Source organism: Staurois parvus, unplaced genomic scaffold, assembly GCF_062004578.1.
Source record: "Staurois parvus isolate SC_StPar_1 unplaced genomic scaffold, SC_StPar_1.0 ptg000209l, whole genome shotgun sequence".
NCBI lineage: Eukaryota > Metazoa > Chordata > Amphibia > Anura > Ranidae > Staurois > Staurois parvus.
In genome coordinates, this window is record NW_028318005.1 from 5,496,216 (window position 1) to 5,520,736 (window position 24,521).

Genomic DNA, 24,521 nt, shown 5'->3' on the forward strand with positions numbered 1-24,521 from the left:
AGTGAAATTACTGCTCAAAAATACAACTTACCTAATAATTGTGCACACAGTGTATATACATATTTATTGTAGAATAACTGTTATAGTGTGGTCACAATTCTATATATTTTAATTTAAGACATTTTGTCACTGGCTGCCTATAGCTTAGTTGGATAACCTTCAGTCCGTTTGGCGCAGACCCTAGTTCATTAGAAAATACAATATATTTGCTTATCCAACATCCCTTTAAAAACCCTGCATTGCTATTTAAATACAATATAAAAAAAGACCAAACATTTCAAAATAAATAACAGGTTTCCTCAGTCTTTATTATAAAACATATCAAAAATAAATGCCAGGACAATATAAATTACCCTGCACTAGATAGCAGACACCCCAAGTTGATTTCACTTTTGCCACAATTTTTGTAAATGAAGAAACATGCTGCTATTGAGGTCATTTAAACATGGATTTTGGTAATGGTGCACTAGATACAGCAGTTATTAGTCACACACAGATGGAGGAGGAGATGAAGGGGTTAACATGCAGGTCACATCCAATAGGAGGATGTGGGAGGATGGGTAATGTACAGAATAATGCAGGTGAGGGTATTAATATAATCTTCAGGTCACAAAGAGGATGGAAAGGAGCTGCAAAAGGAGGGGGGGCTGAAAATTTTGCCCCCAGTAAAATGAATCAAATCATAGAACTCTGCTGCTGCTTTTATCAATTAACTCTTCATTCATAAGATCCTCCTTCTTCCATTGCTCCGTTGCTAAAAGGCAGGAGGGGGGGGGGGCTCCTAAATGTAAACAATAGTAACGAGACAGAACCTATGGAGGTGTCTGCACATGGATCTTCATGGTATAGTGATTAGGTATCCTTTTAAAATTACAATACCAACTTACATGAGATTTATTGATGGAATTTACATGTACTTCTCCTGCTGAACTATTCACAACTGACAATCAGAAAACCTAGAGGATCAATGTGTGAAGGCGCAGCTTGATGAAGAGACCATGAAAGACCTCAATACTAAAATTGCAGAAACATACAAGCTCACATCCTACCACTTTGCATGACATGTGATGCGCTGATGCCTGCATTAGCAATAGGAAACCTGAAAGTTAAAGCCCAACTCTAGGCAATAAGATGAAGCGGTCTAATAGCAAATCCTTATTTTTTGAACAGCTATGCACTCAGACTGAATTCAAAATAAGCAACATTTCAATTTGTAACCCATTGCCCGAAATCCTGCTAGGGTAACAGAAAAGGATCAAAGTATACTGGAAGGTCCTTGTAGATACAGTATGAGTGAATGGGTGGACATGCCTAAATGATCAGATTGTTTCACAATGTCATTTGGTTTGGCTGCCATGTCTAAATACACTCTGGTCACAAAAGAAGGAAGACAGACAAATGTGTCCAAAATGTCCGCATGTATTTTTAAAACTGTGCAACGTTTTCTAAGCTGGCTGAACTGAATTTTTTGGGGTAGTCAAGGACTGACATTAGATAGTTACCAAACCTGATCAAGAATGGGCAGATCGGGAGACCATCATCTGACTTCTAGGGCATTTTCCACCAGGTCTGGGGCCTTTGATCTACTGCTTGGAGAACAGTAGCCATGTAATGCTACCTGCATAACCAACAGTCAATGACGAAAAGTTAATTAGCTGAACAGCTTTGAGAACTGTAATGACCATGAAGCCAAAACTGAGCAGCATTGCAGTTATAAGACCTATATAGACCTATAACAAGACAAAGGCAATCTCAGAGCTGCAGATCACCTCAATCAATGCCAGTAATATTTAAAGAAATGAAGGTCTGTTAAACTAAAGGGAATGTCAAGCTGCAAAATACAGACCAAAGTGAATTACTCATTGAAGTGACTTATTCCTTATCCCTGTCTAAGGTTAAAATCTTACAAAATGAGACAAAAGTCGGACTACTACTGCTGTCACTTTTAATAAACCATACAGCTCTAGGAATCTCTGGCATTTAACAAAAAAACCCATAACTAGTATAGCTTTACAGTAAACTGAACCTGTGCTCGGACTATACTAAGGTATTTTCATATTCTGAATAGGCAGTAAAAGCACTTTAAATCAATCCCTTAATCACTTCTGTAGCTATTGGCATTGTGGAGAAATTAATCTTTAAAAGTTTACAGCAAAGGCTCTCAAATCACAATGACTTTTCTTTACTCTCTACAGAAGCAGAATCTCGGTAGGCTTCTAAAATTAGAAAAAAAAACAGCAGGTGTTTCTAAGCTGTTAAACTGGGTATACACTAGAATTGGTCATTTTTCTTTGAAAGAATGTTATTAGAATGTTAATTCATTTTTCTAACCATTAGCGTGGTCAAATTGATGTTCGTTTTCTACTGCAATGATGAGAAAATTCAAATGAACAGAATGAAAACATTTTCTTGAATGAACAAATTTCTAACAGTGTATATAGTTTTTCATTCAGTAAAGTCCATTCATTCCATAATCTAATGTTAAAAGCAAATTAAATCTTGAACTCCTTTCGAACACCACTTGCATGTTCTGCAAATTTTCATTTGAAATTCTACTAGTGTATACACAGCTTTAGAAGGAGACAGATGTCGGACCTGGCTGTGATATTTGAGGATCTTTGAGAATTGATTACTTCACACTAAATGCACTAAATTTAGCTGGAAAGGTCAGGGAAGGTTTGGTTTAAGGGTGGATTCATATTGTTGCATTGTGAGAACAGCCGTGTTAGTGCAACACGTTACTGAAATGTCATTCACTCTGAATGGCATCATACCAAGGCAGTGTAATACATAACCATGCATTGTGGTGCACTGTGTTGCTATAAAAACAACAAAAAAAAAGTTTATGCAACTTTTTTGGTGTATTTTTCCATCTTTACAACTGAATAGGCTACCTTAACACAATGGCCATTATTGCACCATGAAGATGTAAATGCATCATAAATCTCTTTTATCGCTTGTTACTAGATGTAAAAACTTTATTGTCCACAGTCTAGGCACAAGTGCACTTTAAATGTACACAAATCATACAGGTTTCAGAGGCTGTCGGGTATAACCTTCACCTGGAAACTATAACTGGCTAAATAATTAAAAATCAGTATAGCTACCTTTAGTGTGGAACATTGCCAGTGAACATTGCAAATTCACATTGCTTCCATTTTCTGAGTTCATTTAAAACCAGCGCATTGGGAATCTCTGCCAAACATAATTTTTCAATTAAATATTTACTTCAGATTCAGATCCGTAGGCATTTTTAGAGATTAAAAGATTTTCCATTTAAATACTTGACCTCTCCTACCCACTGTTCTTTCCTCTCAAACGCATAAGAAATATTGTTGGATTTGGCAGGTAGTGGCAAGCTTTCCTTTAATTACTTTGTGACTAACAGAATCAGCTGATTGCTAGGTTTCGAGAACGATTCTTAATAGCATGGCCAGTGTACATAGCAAATTGTGTGATGACCAGCTGTGTTTCTAAAATAAAGCAGGAGGAAAATAATTACAAAGAAAGCAGAATAAATAAAAACAAATGTCACAGAAGGAGCTAAACCATCACAGTAGAACTTAACAGTTTAATAACTAAATATGAATTTAAAGGGTGGAGTGAGGGGTTTTGGAAAAGGTAATTTACAGTATGTTTTCTAGATTTGAAAAACAGTGCTGTTATTTTACTGTGGGAAAAGTAGTGCTAATATTTCCTTCACACAAATTTTTTACATCATAAATTGATTAACAAATTTTAGGCACCTACCGGTATATAGATTACACACTGATGCTTTAAAGCGGTTGTAAACCTCAAACATGAAATATGAACAAAGCATATCCTTCTATAGTGTGTACTGGTCTCAATCCAGAGCATTAAGTGTCATTCCTGTCTGCTGCTTCATTCCTCTGCTATCAGCATGAATCACTTCTGACAGGTTTTCCTGACACCAAGAGAAAAATGGTGAATGGGGAAGGATCTACAGCCGATTGACAGCTTCAGCTTTGGTCCTGTGTGCTCTGTGGAGGGGGGTGTCTCTCTTCCCTCTAATCAGCTCTCAGAGCTCTCCTCCACCCCCTTTTTCTGAATTCCCAGAAAAGCTTTAAAATTCAGCATTTTGAACAGATTATTATTATACAGGATTTATATAGCGCCAACAGTTTGCACAGTGCTTTACAAAATGAAGGTAGACATTACAGTTACAATACAATTTGGTACAAGAAGAAACAGAGGGACCTGCTCGTTAGAGCTTACAATCTAGAAGATATAGAGAAGAGAAAACTGAGATACATACAACTTATGTAGGAGGATTTGTTTCATCTCTGTGTATCACCTGAGGCCAGTCACTTCACTGGGTCTATGTAACTACTTTAAGGGCTCATTCATGTGGCTTCGAAGGTGGTTCTCATCCCTGACAAATGCAGAACTAAAAGTGATGAGTGGGTCATTGTAGCATGGTTGTGCAAATGCTATTTGCAGCATTTGGACTATGGCTGCCTAGTGTCTGCAATGGCTTCTTTCACTGTGACATCAGGTAAGCAGTGGATAAAACAACTAATGCAATGTGGGTTTGAACAAAGCCTTACTGCATTTGAAATACTCGGAACCTCAACCTTACCTTTAACCTCAACCAAGGCTCAAAGTCTGTCAAAATAAACCTAACTGCCTATGGATTGCCTAAATCAGCCTCTCAACTTTTATTTTGTAATTCACGATTTTGAAAGAATCAGCACGACATTTCAGGAGTCAAAAACATATGTTCACAGCATAAAATACAATAAATGTAAAGAAAGAATACTATTATTTGTCCACAAGACCTCCCTTGCCAGCAGATATCAGGAGGGAGGATATAAACTCCTTACGCATTGGTACCGGACGCCTGTATCATTACACCATACATTCCCCCAGGTTTCAAGTTCCTGTTGGAAGAGTCCGCAAACGTGCAAACTAGAACGAAAAACTCGTAAGTGATCACAAAAAAAAGTGCAAGTGCGAACACCACACGAAAAAGTGCACTTAGGGGTGTGCTTTAGTCCTACCCCCGAAGGGGTTAGACCACTACCCTGATCCCCCGGGGCACGAAGCTCCTGACAGGGACAAGGTTCCCATTTGGTCCTCCTGGCCAAAAGGCCTGGTGGACCACCGTTCCTTATGTCCAGCCGAAGCCGGACATCCAGTACTTGGTCAGGGGGCTCTCCCGAAAAGAAAACCCCCTAGGGATCAGGGGAGGAAGGAACCAAAAGGCCACACATCCTCCCCCTAGACTTCAGGGTAGGCCCGAGGACCCACACCCTACCATCCAGTGAAAACACACACATAAGCAAAGAAAAAGTGACAAACGTGGGAGGTGTTAAATTAAATAAATAGAAAATAAAAAAGTGGTACCGTGCCAAATTGTGCACAGACCAGGCCCTGAGGCCTGTAGCAAAAATTGCCCTGAACTTAGCCAAAAGGCCTGGTCCTTAGGGCGCTGTGCAAAAAGAGTGTAAAAACAGTGACCTTGTGCCATCTTCACACAGTGGGGTCCCACACCCAGCTGTTACTAGTGGCACCCCTGAGGGCGTCTACTCAGGGGGCACTGAGTTTGCGGACTTTCTGCCTCCTCAGCCCCTGGCCAGACCAAGGTAGATCCGTCCAAATCAGGAGGTACTGGGTCTTTCCAGTCTTCTCGGAGGAATTACTCCCAGGGCCCCAGCATAACTCGTGGCGCTCCCCGGTTTCTGTCCCTCAAGTACTAGCCTTCCGGACCCCCATCATACCAGTGAGGGTACTATACAACAGCCATCCCCACAAAGCTAGAATGGCCAGGAGCACCCCCACAGGACACTGATAAGAACAGATACTACACTTGATCTTAGCCAAAAGGCCGAGAAGCGAGAAGTTCCTGTTGGAAGAGTATGGAATCTGAGGGGACCCTGCTTCATATTTTTTGGGAATGTTCCAAACTGAAAGAGTTGTGGACCATGGTGGAGTAGATGATCAAGATGCTCATGGGGGGTGTCTCTTGGAGGAAATCCAGCAGCTTTTCTGCTGCAAGATGCACCACTTTCTAATAAGTGATACAAATCCTCTCAATGCAGCGAAGCCTTGTATTCCAGCACTATGGAAGAGCCATAAGCCCACTAGATGAGGTGCAATGGCTAGTGAGAATGTCAGAGGTCTAGCAAAAGGAGAAACTATGATATTAAAAGAACAGGAATAGAAATACTGGAGAATCTGGACTCCTTACCTTTTCTGTAAAGGTCAAATACCCTTTGCCTCTCAACAGCAATAAGATGGGACCTCCTGTTCCTGGCATACACCACAATATAGGTGTGTGGCCCAGAGGGTTGGGTTGGGAGGGACCCTTTCTAAACTTTTTCGACACACAGGAACCCTTGAAATAACTTTCTGGTCTCAGGGAATCTCTGCCAAAAATTTATATATGTACAACGCATGATACATTAGTGTGATGGTCAGTGTGAAGGATTCTCCTTTAACTTGTCACTATTGGGAAGAATTACTCACTTACATATAGCTAAAAAGATCAACAGTATCAGTGGAAACTTATCTGAGAGGCAGAAATTGCTCAAGGAACCCCTAGCAACCACTAGAGGAACCCTGGTTGAGAAACCCTGACCTAAGTTGTGTTTAGGTTTAGGCTTCATGCAGCTATTGAAAACAAAACATTCAGTTATGTATTCAATAAATATACTCAAAACAGACTTTATATGTATCAGAATTCCATCTTTATTTTAGCTTCTAGCAATGTAATGTACAGCCGAGTTTAGTACTCAGGACCAATTGCTTTGCAAATTTGTTATCAGGTCAACACTGTGAACACACTTACAGAAGTGAAGAGCACAGTAATGGCTTTATCACCTTTTCTATTTAATCAGAAGGCTGACGGTAGGTTCTTGACCAAGTTGTAGTGTTTAAATGCATTGCAGGTTACAGCAACTAGCTGCGGTAATAGAGAATGCTTGGTGGCTGAAGGAAACAGGCCAGGTATCAACCGTAGACTGGCTCATATTTGCATAAGAAACTTAACAGATGTTGTTTCTAGTTGACAGACCAGAGATGCAAGCATGGTCCTAAAGATCCCTGAACTAAGGTAAGCTGAGATAAAAAAAAAAAAGATTCTCTTAAAAATCCATGATTGTTTTGAAATCTTGATGAATTCAGCCATTATTTAGAAAAATGAAGGTCCTTACAACCTTGAAGAAACATTTCCTATGCACAAAAAGACTGAGATATCTTTGTGATGACTGATATATAAAGCATGGCTGCATATTCATTTTCTGCTAGATTATTAGCTAAATGCAAACAAACACTGACCTTCAAACAATTAAAAATGAAAAGAGCATATGTACAAAGTTAAATGTTTCAACCTCAAGAATAAAGCCCCCTACGATATTTGAACATATCGGAAAGTTTGTCATTAGAGAAAAATGAAAAAGAAAATGAGCTTATATGACAATACAGAACCAGCATCTGCTGGGAGATCCGGTGATAAAGCTGCCAAGAAAAGTTGGCAAAGGTCCATCTTAAGTAACTCTGGTGTTCCTAGAATATCAAATGTTTCTCTGAAGCACTACATGCTGATCATATCATCACGATTAAGTGCAAATTAATCCCCCCAAACTATATTTCTAAAGTGCTCTTTCATGTATCTGATAATTTACGATTTGGCCTGATAATGCTGTGCTATTTCTCTGCATATTTTGTCACGCAGATGCCTCCAAATGATCAAAACAATGACAGTCTTTGTGGTGTTCAATATTTTTACATGAATACAGTAAGAAAACTGAAAGGACACCTTATCAGTCCATCCACAATTAATATTGCTGTTTTATGTAGATGCTAAAAAGTTAAAACCACCTTATATCTCTTACGGACTCTAATGGTGAGATTTCTGTACTAGAGTTTCTGGGTCTGTATGGTTATTATGAAGGGTTTCAACTCTCCCAGCTAGATTTCTTTTTGTTTTGCAACAGCAGCAAAATGGAGATACCAGAACTTACAAAAATGGGTAGGTGGAGTATACAACTCATAGAAGAAGTGTCATCAGGCTCCATCTGATATTAAAATACAAGTTCTGGGCTGGCTGGCCCTTAAATTGTTTTGGTTTTACATTACACCAATGTTGGTTCATGAAATATCTTTTTGTTTCTTGTATTTGAACTTGGTCTAAAATCAATGTTAATTAAGATTCTGAAAACAGGGTGTTTTCACAAACCATCATATCTTTCATCATGCTCTTGGACAATCAACATCTGCCTTGACAGATATGGTGACTGAATGAAGGTAACTGAGTTACCTGTGTCCATGAGATATGTTGTCAGCACACCAGAGTAAGGTTTAAGAAAGTTGCCTTATTGTGTTATGATAATTCAATATAGTATGCCAGGGTTTCACAACCAGGGTTCCTCAAGAGGTTGCTAGGGGTTCCTTAAGCAATGAATAATTTCTGCCTCTCTGATAAGCTCCCAGTGACACAACATATCTTTTTAGTTATCTGTAAGGGGGTAATTCTTCCCAATGATCACAAGTGCAAGGGGCATTCTTCCCAATAACCATAACACTAATGTACTGTATTATAAGTTGTAAATATACAGTGCCTTGAAAAAGTATGCCACAAAGTGGTGCATAATTGTGAAGTGGAAGGAAAATGATAAATGGTTTTCAAAATTTTTTACAAATACATATCTGAAGTGTGTCATGCATTTGTATTCAGCCCCGTTTACTGTGATACCCCTAACTAAAATCTAGTGGAACCAATTGTCTTCAGAAGTCACTTAATTAGTAAATAGAGTCCACCTGTGTGTTATTTAATCTCAGTATAAAATACAGCTGTTCTGTTCTGTGAAGCTCTCAGAGGTTTGTTAGAGAACATTAGTGAACAAACAGCATCATGAAGGCCAAGGAACAGAGCAGACAGGTCAGAGATAAAGTTGTAGAGAAGTTTAAAGAAGGGTTAGGTCATAAAAAAATATCCCAAGCTTTGAACATCTTATGGAGCACTGTTCAATCCATTATCCGAAAATAGAAAAAGCATGGCACAACTACAAACCTATCAAGACATGGCCGTCCACCTAAACTGACAGGTTGGGCAAGAATAATCAGAGAAGCAGCCAAGCGGCCCATTGTAACTCTGGAGGAGCTGCAGAGATCCACAGCTCAGGTGGGAGAATCTGTCCACAGGAAAACTATTAGTCATGCACTCCACAAATCTGGCCTTTATTGAAGAGTGGCAAGAAAAAAGCCAGTGTTGAAAGAAAGCCATGAGAAGTCCCATTTCCAGTTTGTGAGAAGCCATGTGTGGGACACAGCAAACATGTGAAAGAAGGTGCTCTGGTCAGATGAGACCAAAGTTGAACTTTTTGGCCTGAGAGAAAAACGCTATGTGTGTTGGAAAACTAACACTGCATATCACGCTGAATACACCATCCCCACCGTGAAACATGGTGATGACAGCATTATGTTCTGGGATGCTTTTCTTCAGCAGGGACAGGAAAGCTAGTCAGAGTTGATGGGAAATGAGTGGAGCCAAATACAGGGCAATCTTAGAAAAAACCTGTTAGAGTCTGCAAAAGACTTGAGACTGGGGCAGAGGTTCACCTTCCAGCAGGACAACGACCCTAAACATACAGCCAGAGCTACAATGGCATGGTTTAGAGCAAAACATTGTCATATATTAGAATGGCCCAATGTCCGGACCTAAATCCAATTGAGAATATGTGGCAAGACTTGAAAATTGCTGTTCACAGATGCTCTCCATCCAATCTGACAGAGCTTGAACTATTTTACAAAGAAGAATGGGCAAACATTTCACTCCCTATATATGCAAAGCTGATAGAGACATCCCCAAAAAGACTTGCAGCTGTAATTGTAGAGAAAGGTGATTCTAGAAAGTATTGACTCAGGGGGGCTGAATACAAATGCATGCCACGCTTTTCAGATATTTGTTTGTAAAAAAATTTGAAAACCATTTATCATTTTCGTTCCCCTTCACAACTTTGTGTTGGTCTATCACATAAAATCCCAATAAAATACATTTAGGGTTTTGGTTGTAACATGACAAAATGTGGAAAATTTCAAGGGGTATGACTACTTTTTCAAGGCACTGTAGTAACTTTAAGCAGGGGTTCCCTGAGACTAGAAAGTTATTTGAAGGGTTCCTCCATATTGAAAAGGTTCAGAAAGCTTGTAGCGTGCAGAGGGCCAGGCAGGACCCCTTCACCAAGGCATGTACAAGTTACACAAGTAGGTATAAATTTATTATTTTTTTTTTTTAAAGTCTGCAAACGTGCAGATAACGAAAACACCCATAAGTGTTCACAAAAAATGTGCAAGTGCAAAACACCACACGAAAAAGTGCACTTAGGGGTGTGCTTTGTCCTTCCCCCGAAGGGGATGGACCACTACCCTGATCCCCCAGGACACGAAGCTCCTGACAGGGACAAGGTTCCCATTTGGTCCTCCTGGCCAAAAGGCCAGGAGGACCAAATGTTCCAAGGAACCACCGTTCCTTGTGTCCAGCCGAAGCCAGACACCCAGTACTTGGTGAGGGGGCTCTCCCGAAGAAAAAACCCCCCAGGGACAGGGCAGGAAGGAACCAAAAGGCCACACATCCTCCCCCTAGACTTCAGGGCAGGCCCGAGGACCCACACCCTCCATCCTGTGAGAAAAACACACACATAAGTAAAGAAAAAGTGACAAACGTGGGAGGTGCAATAAATTAAATAAATAAAAAATAAAAAAGTGGTCGTGCCAAATAGTGCACAGACCAGGCCCTGAGGCCTGTAGCAAAAATTGCCCTGGTCCTAGCCAAAAGGCCTGGTCCTAAGGGCGCTGTGCAGGAAAAGTGGAAACACAGTGACCATGTGCCATCTTCACACAGTGGGGTCCCACACCCAGGTGCTACTAGTGGCACCCCTGAGGCGACTACTCAGGGGGCACTGGTTTGCGGACTTTCTGCCTTCCCGACCCCTGGCCAGACAAGGTAGATCCGTCCAAATCAGGAGGTACTGGGTCCCTCTGACGTTTCAAAGGGGAATTACTCCCGGGCCCCAGCTTCTACTCGTGGGCACCACGGTTTCTGTTCCCCCCGTAATAGCCATCAGGACCCCTATCATACCAGCAGGGGTACTATACAAATGGTCAGACCCACAAGGTTAGAATGACCGTGGAGCACCCCTACTGGACACTGATAAGAACAGATACTACACTTGATCTTAGCCAAAAGGCCGAGTATAAATACTGTGGATTTATTTGCTGGATAGAATGTTACCATTTCTTTTGACCTTCAAGGGCTTCTAGAACAAGACTCATGACTAACACTTGTACAGATCATGGTGAGGATGGCCAGAATAAAATAGAGGAAACTTGGTTCATTTATTCCCACTCAAGGGCAAAAACAAACAGGCCTACATTCTGAGTTTGTCATTACCATCTTATAATATTATAATACATAGTACAATGCCAACGGACAGTTCTTACCATGCTTCAAGTCTATAATTATACAAAAAAAAATAATGTTAGGGTTTGAGTAACTTCTAAAGAATAATTGGTAACCAATGTCTTTATTTCTGTATATTAATAAAATATGAAAACACTTAAGCTTGTCCACTTGTTTATAACCATCTTCACTGACTGAATTAACAGACGATACATGCCACTTAAAATTCCTTTCATCTTGATGAAGGCCGACAGGGATGTTTATTTCCTGTCTAACCCGTATGTGAGCAATCATACTGTTAAAGCTTACACATTAAAAAACAAATAGAAGGAAAACAACAAATAAATGAAAAGACAAACTTACAAACACACAGTCCCTCTGCCATACATTACCAAATATAAAGGCTCAGGATGGGGTTATGTTTACATTTAGAATGCATTGTGGAGGGCAAGCAGCTCAATATGCAGGCCATCAATCTACAAAATTTAGCATGTAATTGTATGCAAAGAGCAAAGTGCCCAAAACTTTTTTTTTTGTTTGGCTTCTTCATGGTAATAGCTGAGTGAACTAGGCGAGACAATTGCATAAAATCTACTGTTTGCCCATGACCTAGTACTCTTAGAATACCTAATTTGGTGCCTGCAGCCATCAGGATAGGAAAGCTTCACCTTATGCAGTGGAACTTCTCTGTAGTACACAACCCAAAAGGTATACCTCAGTCAAAACTGATACTTAAACCTTTCGATGAGGGGCTCTTAAAGATAGATTTCAGGTATGGATATTATTACACTGTTATATCGGCCTAGCCTGGACCAATGCAACTGCATATAGAAGACAACAAGGTAGCCAAAGCACAGGAATTAGTAAAAACAATGTGTGTTTTTTAACCACTTGCCCTTCTGAGAATTTACCCCCCTTCCTGACCAGGCCATCTTTTGCGCTGCGTTACTTTGATAATTGCATGGTCATGCAATGCTGCACCCAAATAAAATTTACACTCTTTTTTGCCCACGAATCGAGCTTTCTTTCAGTGGTATTTGATCGCCTGTGCTGTTTTCATTTTTTGCGCTATTAAAAAAAAAAAATAGAACGACAATTTTGAGAAAAAAACAATATTTTTTACTTGTCCAGTAAAATTTTCTTTAAAAAATCAAATTTCGGCAGAAATGTACGCCATAACGTATTCTGCTACATGCCTTTGCTAAAACCAAAATCCCAATACGTGTAAATTAATTGCTTTACGTGAAGTTATAGTGTTTACAAACGGCGGTATATATACTGGAATTTTTTTATTTTTTTAAACTAGTAATGGCGGCGATGAGCGACTTATAGCGGGACTGCGGCGGCATTCTGACACGGGGGGAACTGATTTGGTGTCACTGACATCCCCAGTGACACCAATACAGTGATCAGTGCTAAAAAAAAGCACTGACACTTTACTAATGGCACTGGGCAGGAAAAGATTAACATGAGGGGTGATCAAAGGGTTAATTCTGTCCTGGGAGTGTTTTACTGGGGGGGTGGTGTGTTGGTGCTTCACTGTAAGCACACTGCTTTGGATGGCTGTGGCAGCCATCCAGAGCAATGTGTCTGAACCGACAGGGAACTGTTTGTAAAATAAGCAGCCCTCCTCCTTGTCGGAGATCCTAGGTAATCTCCAGGCGCTGGCAGGGAATCACCGGCCGGGACCCGATGATTGACAGCCGCGGCTGCGAATGTCGGCGCGGGTAGGGCTCGCGCGCGATGCTTACCTGGAAACACTATACATTTGATTTTGTGCACCCCTGCCGCCCTATAGCATAATATCTGCTATAGGGTGGTCGGGTGTGGTTAAAAAAATATCTAAAACTTACATTCAAGTAAGAGAAGTGCTGCTTGGATGTAGAGGGGAATGATAGTATGTGTGTGAGAATAATGAGTCCAGTCTACAGACCGGCTATAGCTGTCATCCACCGAAAACTGGACCCGTCATGAAAGGATGGAAAGCAGCAGCATTAATGTCCGTCCTCAATGAATCTGGCATACACTGGGAAATGCGAAGGGGACGTGTACCTTTACTTTGCATATATCATACCTGACCAATCTCCATGGAAGTGGTTAATCACTGTAGAAGGCATCGTTATTACAAAGATCTCCACTAGCTTCTGGGTAACATACCGATAGGCTACTTTGCTGCTTAGTGAGCATTGGAAGTCACTGACATGGCAAGGGCGACATTCAAAGAATGCTTTGCATTTTCTCAATGAATGCAAAATATTCTCTGACTGGACGAGGTAGAGATTCTGGCATCCATTGAGAAGATGCAAAGCATTCTCTGTAAGGCACCCATGCAGAGCGGGTGACTTCCTGTGTGGACAATGCAGCAGGGCAGCTGCTTAACACAGGACCCAGAAGCAAGTGAAGAACACCTTAATAGCAGCATATAGTGATTTACAGCTTTCAATGGGATACGAGTATGGGGTATGCTTAGATACTTTGTTCCAAGCAATGTAGCTATGTAAAGATATCCATACATGGAATTGATCATTGACTTTTAAAATACAGATCCCAATGGAATGCCCAACATGTCCCCCTCTGCCAGACTGCTGAAATCACCATAATGGTCATCACCACCAGTCTAATCAGGAGAAGCTGCAAAGCATGTAGGGAATCCAGGAAGTTGTGGAAAGAGATAGGCAGCCAACACAACATGAAATTAGATTTTTCAAGTAAGCTTTTGTTTGGACTGTCAAAAATAAAGTATTGTTTGTATTGTTATGACAATGCTACTGTTATAAAATGAAAGTGTACATTGTGACTACAGGTTTCCTTTAAATGCATTTGAATTGCATTTAAATACAAACAGAAAAATATACAGGCTAGCTACAATTAGTAGAATTTTTGCAGATTCAAAACATCGAAAAAAAAAAAAAAAAATCGGTGTCTCGCACAACCCAGACACAGAATTGAATGTTCCGGTCCAGGGCTGCAGAATCCAGAAAAAGCAAAATCTGCTACTTTCTCTGCCCAGAAACATTAGTCTGGAACGTCGCATTCACCCTAAATGCGAATCCTGTGTCACATTTTCCTATCTTCTCACAGTGACAGGGTCTCGTTCTGTCACAATATGTAATTAAAGTGATTGTAAAGGCTCAAAGTTTTTTTTCACCTTCATGCATTCTATGCATGAAGGTAAAAAAAAATTCTGTGTGCATATCCCCCTCAGCCCCCCTAATACTCACGTAAGCCCCCTCTCGATCCAATGCTGTGCACTGGAGTCTCGGTTATCCCAGGACTCCCTCTCCTCATTGGTTGAGACAGCAGCAGCCATTGGCTCCCACTGCTGTCAATCACAACTAGTGAGCCAATAAGATAGAGGGGGTGGGGCCAAGCCACGGCTCTGTGTGTGAATGGACACACGGAGCCGCAACTGGGGAGTGTGCATGCTCGGGTGCCCCCATAGCAAGCTGCTTGCTGTGGGGGCACCCGATAGGAGGGAGGGGCCAGAAGCACTGGCGGGGGACCTGAGAAGAGGAGGATACAGGCTCCTTTTTTTTAAAGTAAGCCTTCAGAATCATTTTAAAGTCCATTATTTTCAGTTTTAACAGCCTCCACCCTTTTGGGAAGTCAACAAAAACATTTCTGAGTTCAGGTACTGATGGACAAGAAGACATGTCTTGCAAACAGTGATCCAATTTATCCCAAAGGTGTTCAATATGGTTTAGGTCAGGTAACCATATATTTGGACCCATCTTTGTGCACAGGTGCACAGTCAGAAAAGGGCCTTCCCCAAATCTATGTCACAAGGTTGGAAGTACACAATTGTCTAAAATGTCTTTGTATTCTGTAGCATTAATATTACCCCAAACTCAATATCTTGGAGGGATGTTCACACACTTTTGACCATATAATAGGTGTGATGGTCAGGTGTTCATACACTTTTGACCATATAGTGTAGTTAGTGCCTCACGAAGTAGGGTGTAAGAGGGGACAACAGTTTTTACAACATTTTTAGGAACAGACTAGCCAACCTTTAGAGAACTAATGTAAAAAGTCACAAGGCACTCTGCAGCTGAGTCAACAGCCATTTCCATTGTCTCTGGTGTACAATCCAATGACGGCAGTGGCAGACAGACTCCAAAGCTCTTCACATTCCCTGTCATATAACAACATTATTAGCTTTGAGCACGTCACATCTGTTCCACAGAGACTTGCTCATGTGCCACTAGAACAGCTGCCCACCTTCCTTTGTACTGGTCAGATTGTCCCTTTTTGCTCTTTGGAGTTCTTAGAAGGAAACAGGTAGCACTGAGTATTACACAGTTTGTCTTCAACAAAAGACAAACAAATACTATGGACAGTCAGTCTCAATCCTTCTACATGATATTCTAAGAAAAGAGCTAGGAAATTCAGTGGAATGACTAAGTCCAGTAAATATTGACAACCAGATTACATCTAAGGCATCTGCAAGTAAGTTTACATGGAAAGTGACTCGTTACCTTGCCTCACTGAGTCTAGACTGAACGGCATAAGCAGACTATTTATTTTGTTTGTATTTTTTTTTTCCAAGTACAGGGAAAGAGCAAACTGTGTAAAACAATATAAACCTTGTACATAAGGCGATCACATTAAATTATAATTAAAAGAAGTATGGGATTCATTTTTTGTTTTACAAAATCACTTACGTAGGTCTCTCGCCAACTCGAAGGGTGAGAATGCAGCAATCACATGACTGCTGATCGCTGAGTTCTTACAGCCACTCTGAGTAGAGAGCGGTGACTGTCAATCACCGCTGCCTGCTCTGCCCCCCCCCCCCCCAGCGCTCCCTGGAGTGCTGGGCTGTTGAGGGGGAGGGAGCGGCTGGCTCAGGCTCTCAGCAGATCCCGGAGAGGCTGAGCCAGGTGCCACTCCAGAATCTGCGGTGGATCCCAGCTTTAAAGTCGGGATCTTTCCCCCAGCCTGGACCGACTGAGTGATGGCAACTGACAGCGGGCTTCAGCTGAAACCGAGTCACAGGAGTGCAGAACGAACAGCACTCCTGTGATCCACAGAAGTCTAGCCAAAAGAGCTTTGGCTGTACTCCTCCTTTTACTTTAGTGGAGTGGAGATGGATTAGAACCCCTGTCATATTTTATTGCTGTCTGTGCCCCCCGTTAGGGAGATTCTTCCTCTATTTATCCTGTTTACCATTAGCATTTAAAGTGAAAGTAAAAGAAATTCCCAAATTTTGGGTTATCTCCAGAAAAGTAATAGAGGGGAAATGTTCCAAAGAGGACACTAGTTCTGGTGACCTGGGGCTCCCCAAGGAATTCTCTTAATTTGCAGGTGTTTTCGTTCACTTCCTGTTTGGCTATGAGACAAAGTGAAGGAAAATCTCTGATATGGGACACAGATGGAGAAAAAAAAAAATCTGGCAGGGGTTATAACCCTCCCTTGCTCTATCCAAAATGAAAAAAAAAATACTTTTTTTTGCCTATAGTTCTACTTTAAAGATGAGCTCCAGAATAAGCAAATATTGTTTAAACACAAGATGCATGTGTGTTGACTTACAGTAAATCTTGGAGTGCTATGTATATTTTTTTCCTGATCTGTTCGGCAACACAGAGTGAGACTGTGCCTCTGTACAGGAGCATCCTTTAAAAAAGACCGGTCACTGCTGTTTTCTCTCCTTGTATAGGGGGCCAGCTTTATGCAGGCAGCCTGTAATGGGTGAATCTACTGGATCCCTCCGACAGCTCTGCTCAGGCTACACAGAGCTCAGCGATGCTACCACATTTACTCTTACAAGGTAATATCTTGGTTTTCAAAAGCATTTGATGCAAAATTAGTTTAAATTCTTTACGGTTATGGAGGAATACAATTTAAGTGTCTGTAATACTCAGACATTAAATATGAACAATGTATATCCCTCTATAGTGTGTATGTGTTTCAATTAAAGTGGTAGTAAACTAATTTTAACATTTATCTATAGGTAAGCTTATAATAAACCTTACCTGTAGGTAAAAGGAACATCTCCTAAACATGCGCTGCTTAGTGGATATTCTCTCTTTTTTAGAGCTGGGTATGTGCTCTGAAGGAACGGCATACCAGTGCCATTTCTTCAAAGTACTGTGCTGTGGCTCAGGACTCACATGCACATGTGTGAGAGTGGTGTCATCGCGGCCCGGCCAGTCAGATGGCCCGGAGCTCGTGAACCCAGAAGGAAGACTGGGTGAAGACGAAAGCCTTGGGGAGCCATGACAGCACTCCATTGGAGGGCTTCATTTTAAGGTAAGTCCCACATAATGTTCTAGTATGCGATGCATATTAGCACATTATGACATTACCATGCAGGGGACTTTTTTTTTTTCCTGCGGTTTACTACCGTTTTAAGAGCACTAAGTGTCAATTCTGTCTGCTGCTTCGTTCCTCTTCTATCAGCTTGTCATTTCTGACAAGTTTTCCAGACAACAAGAGAAAAATGGTGACGGGGGAGGGATCTCCAGCAGATTGACAGCCTCAGCTCTGTTCCTCTGTGTTATGTGGAAGGGGGTGTGTCTCTCCCCTCCAATCAGCTCTCAGAGCTCTCCTCACTGAGCTCTACAGAGCGTAACTTCAGCTCTGTGCCCTCTTTTTTTCTGAACTCCCATACAATCACTAACAATTCAGCATTTTTTATGGATGTAGAGATGAGCAGACAGCAGATAAACATGTACAACTTAAACAGGAGGATTTTTAATCTCTGTTTATCCCCTGAGGCCAATCACTTTACTGGGCAGAGTTTACAACCACTTTAAAGGGTTAACTCATCTTTACAAAAACGGACAGACAAGATCAATTCTAATTGGACAGCACTGTCACAGTGAATCAATCTGGTCCATTACAGAAGAGCTGCACAGGGAAGAGAGAGAAGAGGTGGAATTTCACATTCCTGGACTGCTAGACTTCCTGCAGGAGCCCTGAAAACGCAGGACTGCCAGAGGTAAGTACAGTAGGGACCGAGGTGGTGGGGAAGGTGCACAGTGTTCGTTCATCTTTACAGAAAAAATGTACGATGGCAATCCTGAGTTTTCTGGGCTCCTGCAGGCAGTCCAGCAGTCCAGGAATATGAAATCCCTGCTCTTCTCTCTCTTCTCTGTGCAGCTCTTCTGTGGCGGACCAGATTGATTTACTGTGACAGGGCTGTCCAATCAGAATTGATCTTGTCCATCCTGTAAACACTGCACCGAGAAAAGGGAGATAAGCAGGTTTTTTAGATCCCTAGACCTCTGGACCGACTGTGGGAGCCCTGACAGCTCAGGATCGTTGGAGGTAAGTACAGCAGTAACCAGGGGCAAAGGGAGGGTGTACAGTGTTAAGTTTACCTTTCTGTAAGTGTGAACACTTTAAATGAAAGCTTTTGTGCCCGAGTCACACAAGCGAACATGACGCACCATAGGCAGGCATATTTAATATAGCAAAATGCAATAGCCCAAAAACTGTAGTTGCATCACAGAGAAATCATTTTTGAATGATTACTATGGGTTACTGTACTTGGCAAATCTATAGTGCTCTTTGCTTCATCAGCATTTTTAGAATACCTCTGACCTATAATCCAGAGACTCTTTTCTGTAGAGGCAGACAGCAACAAATTTAGTTCATTATGCCTGACCAAGCTTCTGTGAGACAGTTGGATCCTGTGAATGATCGTACTTTGTTCTTGTAATGTGATCTCTTATCAGATTAAAAAATTGCCAAATGGGTTTTTTTTTTGCAGACATACTGTAAACTTGAAGGACAGCTCAAAAGAGCACTAAAAATGTAAAACTTGTAACTGAATACATTTAGTCCTGGTTCAGACCGAATCCAACTTTGAAATTTTTGAAATTATGCAACTTCACTCTTATTGGTTGAACTAGATGAACATGTGTCTTTTTTTAGCCAGACTAACTATGTACCTATGTAACTTGAAATTACACAATTTCAAAGTCGCAGGTCAGGGTAATTTCAGATACGACTTGCCTGACATCTGTGCGACTTCATGCACAGATGTCTATGCAATCGATACTGAAAGTGCAAGATTTAGTGTAGAAAACTTTTTTTCAAAATCGGTGTGGCACCAAAAAGGAGCCGCACCAATTTGAATGGTTCCATTGCCAAAATAGGGTGTGGATTTGAACTGTCAAATCGCATGACAAGTCACACCGGTGTGAACCAGGGCTTACTGTAACAAATGCATCACAGCTACCAAAGTGTTATTCCACAATAGAGAGATGAGTCCTTCAAGTAGTAGTAAAGTCCACTTTAAAACTTGTACCTACCGGTAAGCCTATACTAAGGCCTTACCTGTAGGTGCAGTAAATATCTCCTAAACATGCGGTGCTCTGTGACGTAAACAGTAACTCCCGTGTGCATGTGAGGGGGCGACGTCATCATGCCATTCAAAGGACCTGAGCCAGAGAACCCGGAAGGAAGACTGGGCAAAGATGCAAGCCCTGTGGTAACAGCGCACCGCTGAAAGGCTTTGTTCTAAGGTCAGTATTTCATATTGTGCTAGTATGCAATACATATTAGCATATTATGCCATTGCCTTGCAGGGCAATTTTTTTTCTTTTTGAACGGCTGTGGTTTACTACCATTTTAAAGATAAATTCCAGGTATGGCATTTTATATAATGCTGTTGGTCTAGCTTTGAGACATGTCATTATGCATATACCATACCTGTGGAAATAGACACCGCTACTCTAGTAATTTCCACTTGCTTCCGAGTCACGTGCTGCGAGGCTACCCTACTACAATTTGAACACAGAAAGTCAGTTGCTGGGCATGGGCACCATTCAGAGAATTCTTTGCAATTTCTTAATAATTGGATGAGGTGGAGAGCATGACCTCCTTGCCCTGGCTCTCCACATTATCCAATCAGAGAACACTTTGCATTCACTTTGAATGGTGCCTGAGCTAAGTGACTGACCTCCTGTGTTCAAAATGCAGCAGGGCAGCCACTTGGCACGAACCTGGAAGCTAGTGGAGATTACTGTAGTAGTGGTGGGACCAATGTAACTATGGAAAACCTACTATACATGGAATTCTTTCAAATGTATCCAAACCCAAAAATGTGATATATTGCAGATACATTGTACATTACTAATCCTTTGTGTGGTGGCTACATTAGTTTTCTTCTTTAAGCTTCTTTGACTTTATTTTGGCCTGGTAATCTTGCAGACAACACACTTCCTGTCCCCGAGTGGCTATATCACCTTCCACTGTATCTGCAAAGAAAGCTATGGTTGTCACCCTAGCCTGCTCTCCTAATATGGACTAAAAGCATGCCCGTATCTCTTAATCTCCATAACATGTGAGGCAGGGCAATTGGTAGTTTAAAGACAATAGAAAAAATATTGTTCAGTGCAGCTCAAAGATGACTCAATTTTGGGGGGGTGAAAAGTGCAGGCAGGCAGTAATCGAATGTACAAAAAAAACAACAAAAAAAAAAAATCAAGTTACACTTACGGTAACGTCTTTTCCAGGAGTCTTTCAGGCCAGCACTCTGAGAGACCTCGGCTCCTCCCCATCCGAGGAAACACCTCCACCTAAAATAAAAAAGCTCCACTCCCCTCTGACCTCAGTTCTCCAAGCATCCTCCGGTCACCTGGGGAGACACAATGCGAGACAACATAATCGTAATAAGCCATCTTCACATAACAAATATCAACAGTGGGTGGGAAACCGGTGCTGGCCTGAAAGACTCCTGGAAAAGACGTTACCGTAAGTGTAACTTGATTTTTCCCCTACCGTCTTTCAGGCCAGCACTCTGAGAAGATAAGTGAGTACTCACCCCTCGGGCGGGCTAACTGCTTGCAAGACCTTACGAAAAAAGTCCTGCTCCTGCACCGAGACCAGGTCCAGTCTGTAATGCTTGGCAAATGTGTCATAGTTGGACCATGTTGCCGCTCTGCAGATCTGCCCTGGGGAAACCCCTGCTAGCTCTGCCTGGGTAGCTGCCACCGCTCGGGTGGAATGCGCTTTGATACCCTCCGGGACCTCCAGGCCCTCCGCCTGATACGCTCCTGAAATCGCCAGCCGCAGCCAGCTGGCCAGCGTCCTTCTAGACGCCTTCTTGCCTCTTCTAGCCCCCTTACAAAAAACAAAAAGGGATTCGGTGCATCTGAACTCCCTAGACTTCTCTAGATACTGGAGAACGCACCTTCTTACATCCAAACAATGATACCTTTCCTGATCTACCCCCACCGTGTCAGGAAAAAACGAAGGAAGGACAATGTCCTGTTCCCTCTGGAAACTCCGAGCCACCTTCGGAATGAAGGACGGGTCCGGTCTGAAAACAATCCTGTCCGAAAAAATACGGAGATAAGGTGTTCTGATCGAGAGGGCCTCCAGCTCACATACCCTCCTCGCCGTGGTAATCGCCACCAGAAAAGCCGTCTTAATGGTGAGCTCACTAATCGGGCAGGACTCCAGGGGCTCGAACGGAGCCCTAGTCATCCCCCCGAGCACCTTGGCCAAATCCCACACCGGAAACGGTCTGGACCTCGGAGGCCTCTGCCTCACCAGAGCTTTGAAAAACCTACTCACCAACGCCTCCCTGGCCAGGGGTGTTTCTAGGAACACACTGAGGGCCGAGACCTGGCCCTTGAGCGTGCTGACAGACAACCCTTTGTCTGCCCCCGCCTGCAGGAATTCCAACACGGAAACCAAACTATGGGTTGCCACTGATGCCCGGTCACACCAGGCTGTAAAGCAACCCCAGACCCTACCATAAATGGCCTGGGTCTCCTCCTTCCTACTGGCCAGTAATGTTGCCACTACCCTCGGCGAGAACCCTTTCTCTAAGAGGAGCTGCTGCTCAGAAACCAGGCCGTTAACCTTAATCTTCCCACGCTGAGGCAAAGAACCGGCCCCTGTGTTAACAAATCCTCTCTCGGTGGCAGCTCCCAGGGTGGACGAGAGGCTAAACTTTTTAGGGTCGCAAACCACGCCCGCCGTGGCCAGAAGGGAGCTATCAGGATTAACGAGGTCCCCTCTGTCCTGAATTTCCTCAGGACCAGGGGGAGCAAAGGAACCGGGGGGAAGGCGTAACAAAGCCGGTAGTCCCACCTCTGACCTAATGCGTCCACTGCTCTGGATCCGTCCCTGCGGGAAAGAGAGAAGAAATTTGGGACCTTGTTGTTCCTTCCCGAGGCAAACAGATCCACATCCGGGGATCCCCACCTCCGCACAATCTCGTGAAAGACATTGGGGTTCAAGGCCCACTCCGACTCCCTGAGCCGAGTCCTGCTCAGGAAGTCTGCCTTCTGGTTCAGCTCCCCTTTTAAGTGTATCGCAGACAGGGACGCCAAGTTCACCTCCGCCCAGGACAAAAGGGTCGCCGCTAAGGCTCCGAGGGCCTTGCTCCTTGTCCCTCCCTGCCTGTTTATATAAGCCACTGCCGTGGCATTGTCCGTTAGGACACGCACGTGCTGGCCCGTGACCCACGCTTGGAAGGAGTGCAGAGGCTCCCACACTGCCCTCAATTCCTTCCAATTCGAGGATTCGCCCTTCTGCACTAAGGACCATTCCCCCTGAGTCACTAAGTCTCCCAGGTGGGCTCCCCAGCCCCTGGAGCTGGCATCCGTAGTGACCTCCTTGGATACCGGAAAGCACCACAACAGCCCCTGAGTTATGCTGGACGATCTCCTCCACCACCATAGAGACCTCTTCACACTGGGGGGAACCAGGACCCGGTGTTCTAGGGAGCGACTCCTCCTGTCCCAAACCCTCAGGACCCACAACTGGAGGGGACGCATATGCAGACTTGCCCACTGAACTGCCGGAATGGACGCCGTCAGTAATCCAAGTACCGACATGGCCTGCCTTATCGATATCGACCTGCTCCCCTGCAGTAATCTGACCCCTACCTCCAACTTGGTGATTTTCTCAGAAGTCAGGATGGTCTTTTGGTCTACTGAATCTAGAGCGTAGCCCAAGTAAACCACTTTCTGAGAAGGCACCAGACAGGACTTCTCTAGATTCAAAATCCACCCCAAGCTTTCTAGATGGCCCCTGACTATAACCAGATCCTGCCGTAAGTGAGCCTCTGAATCTGCGAAGAGCAGCAAATCGTCCAGATAGGCCACCACTGAAATCCCCCTTAAGCGAATAGAAATCAGTGCCTCCGACAGAACCTTGGTGAATACTCTTGGCGAGGAGGAAAGGCCGAATGGAAGAGCCCCGAACTGCCAATGTCGAATTCCTTCCTCCCCCCCCCACTGCCAACCTGAGGAACCTCTGAGAGGCCTCCGTTACGGGCACGTGTAGGTAGGCGTCCTTCAAGTCTATGGATGCCATGAATGCACCCGGTGGGATTAGGGACCTGATTGTAAAGATGGAGTCCATGCGGAACCTCCGGTAACGCACTGACTCGTTCAGGGGTTTCAGGTTCAAAATCAGCCTGAATGCCCCAGACGGCTTTTGAACCACAAACACATGGGAATAAACCCCCTTCCCTCGTTCCTCTACCGGAACCCTGGAGATGACCCCCTGGGACTCTAGAACCTCCAAAGCGCCCACCAGAGCCGCGTCCTTCGTCGGATCCTTTGGACGGGTCGTCAGAAGAAATGTCTCGGGTGGCGGCCTTAGAAACTCCAACCGGTAACCCCTTCGGATGATATCCAAAATGAAGGGGCTGGCGACCACGGCTTCCCACTGTGGGAGGAAGGCCGCCAATCTTCCCCCCACAGGAGGAACCAAGTCACCTTGGCTTCTGGGGTTGCTCAGGAGGGCAAAAAATCGCTCCCCCTCTTCCCCTACCTCTCGGCCCAGCAGACCTATCCTGACCAGGTGGTCGCAGGCTCAGCCTTTTTGCCGGGCGGGCCTTCCGTGTCCCCCCTCCTTCATTTTCCTCTTGAGGGGGAAGGACTTCTTCCTGTCAACCGTCCGGTCCAATAATTCCTCTAACCCAGGGCCGAACAGACAGTCTCCTGTGAGGGGGATGCCGCACAACCTACTTTTAGAAGTGATGTCCCCCTGACATGTTTTTAGCCACAGCGCCCTTCTGGCTGAATTGGTCAGGGCAGCAGACCTTGCCCCCAACCTCACCGACTCTGCGGAAGCGTCCGCAATATACCCAACTCCTTGCAAAAGGGTCTCAAAAGAGGCCAAGATTTTC

At 43.4% G+C, this 24,521-nt stretch overlaps 1 protein-coding gene and 2 pseudogenes across 1 annotated transcript in view; all 3 read right to left on the reverse strand.

Moving 5' to 3' along the window:
• Positions 1-24,521, reverse strand: part of ATG7 (autophagy related 7) — a 398,197-nt gene that overhangs the window by 150,550 nt on the left and 223,126 nt on the right. The gene's annotated exons all lie outside the window — the stretch shown is intronic.
• LOC149461115 (U2 spliceosomal RNA) lies at positions 5,745-5,860 on the reverse strand (annotated as a pseudogene).
• On the reverse strand, positions 11,061-11,222 carry LOC149461116 (U2 spliceosomal RNA; annotated as a pseudogene).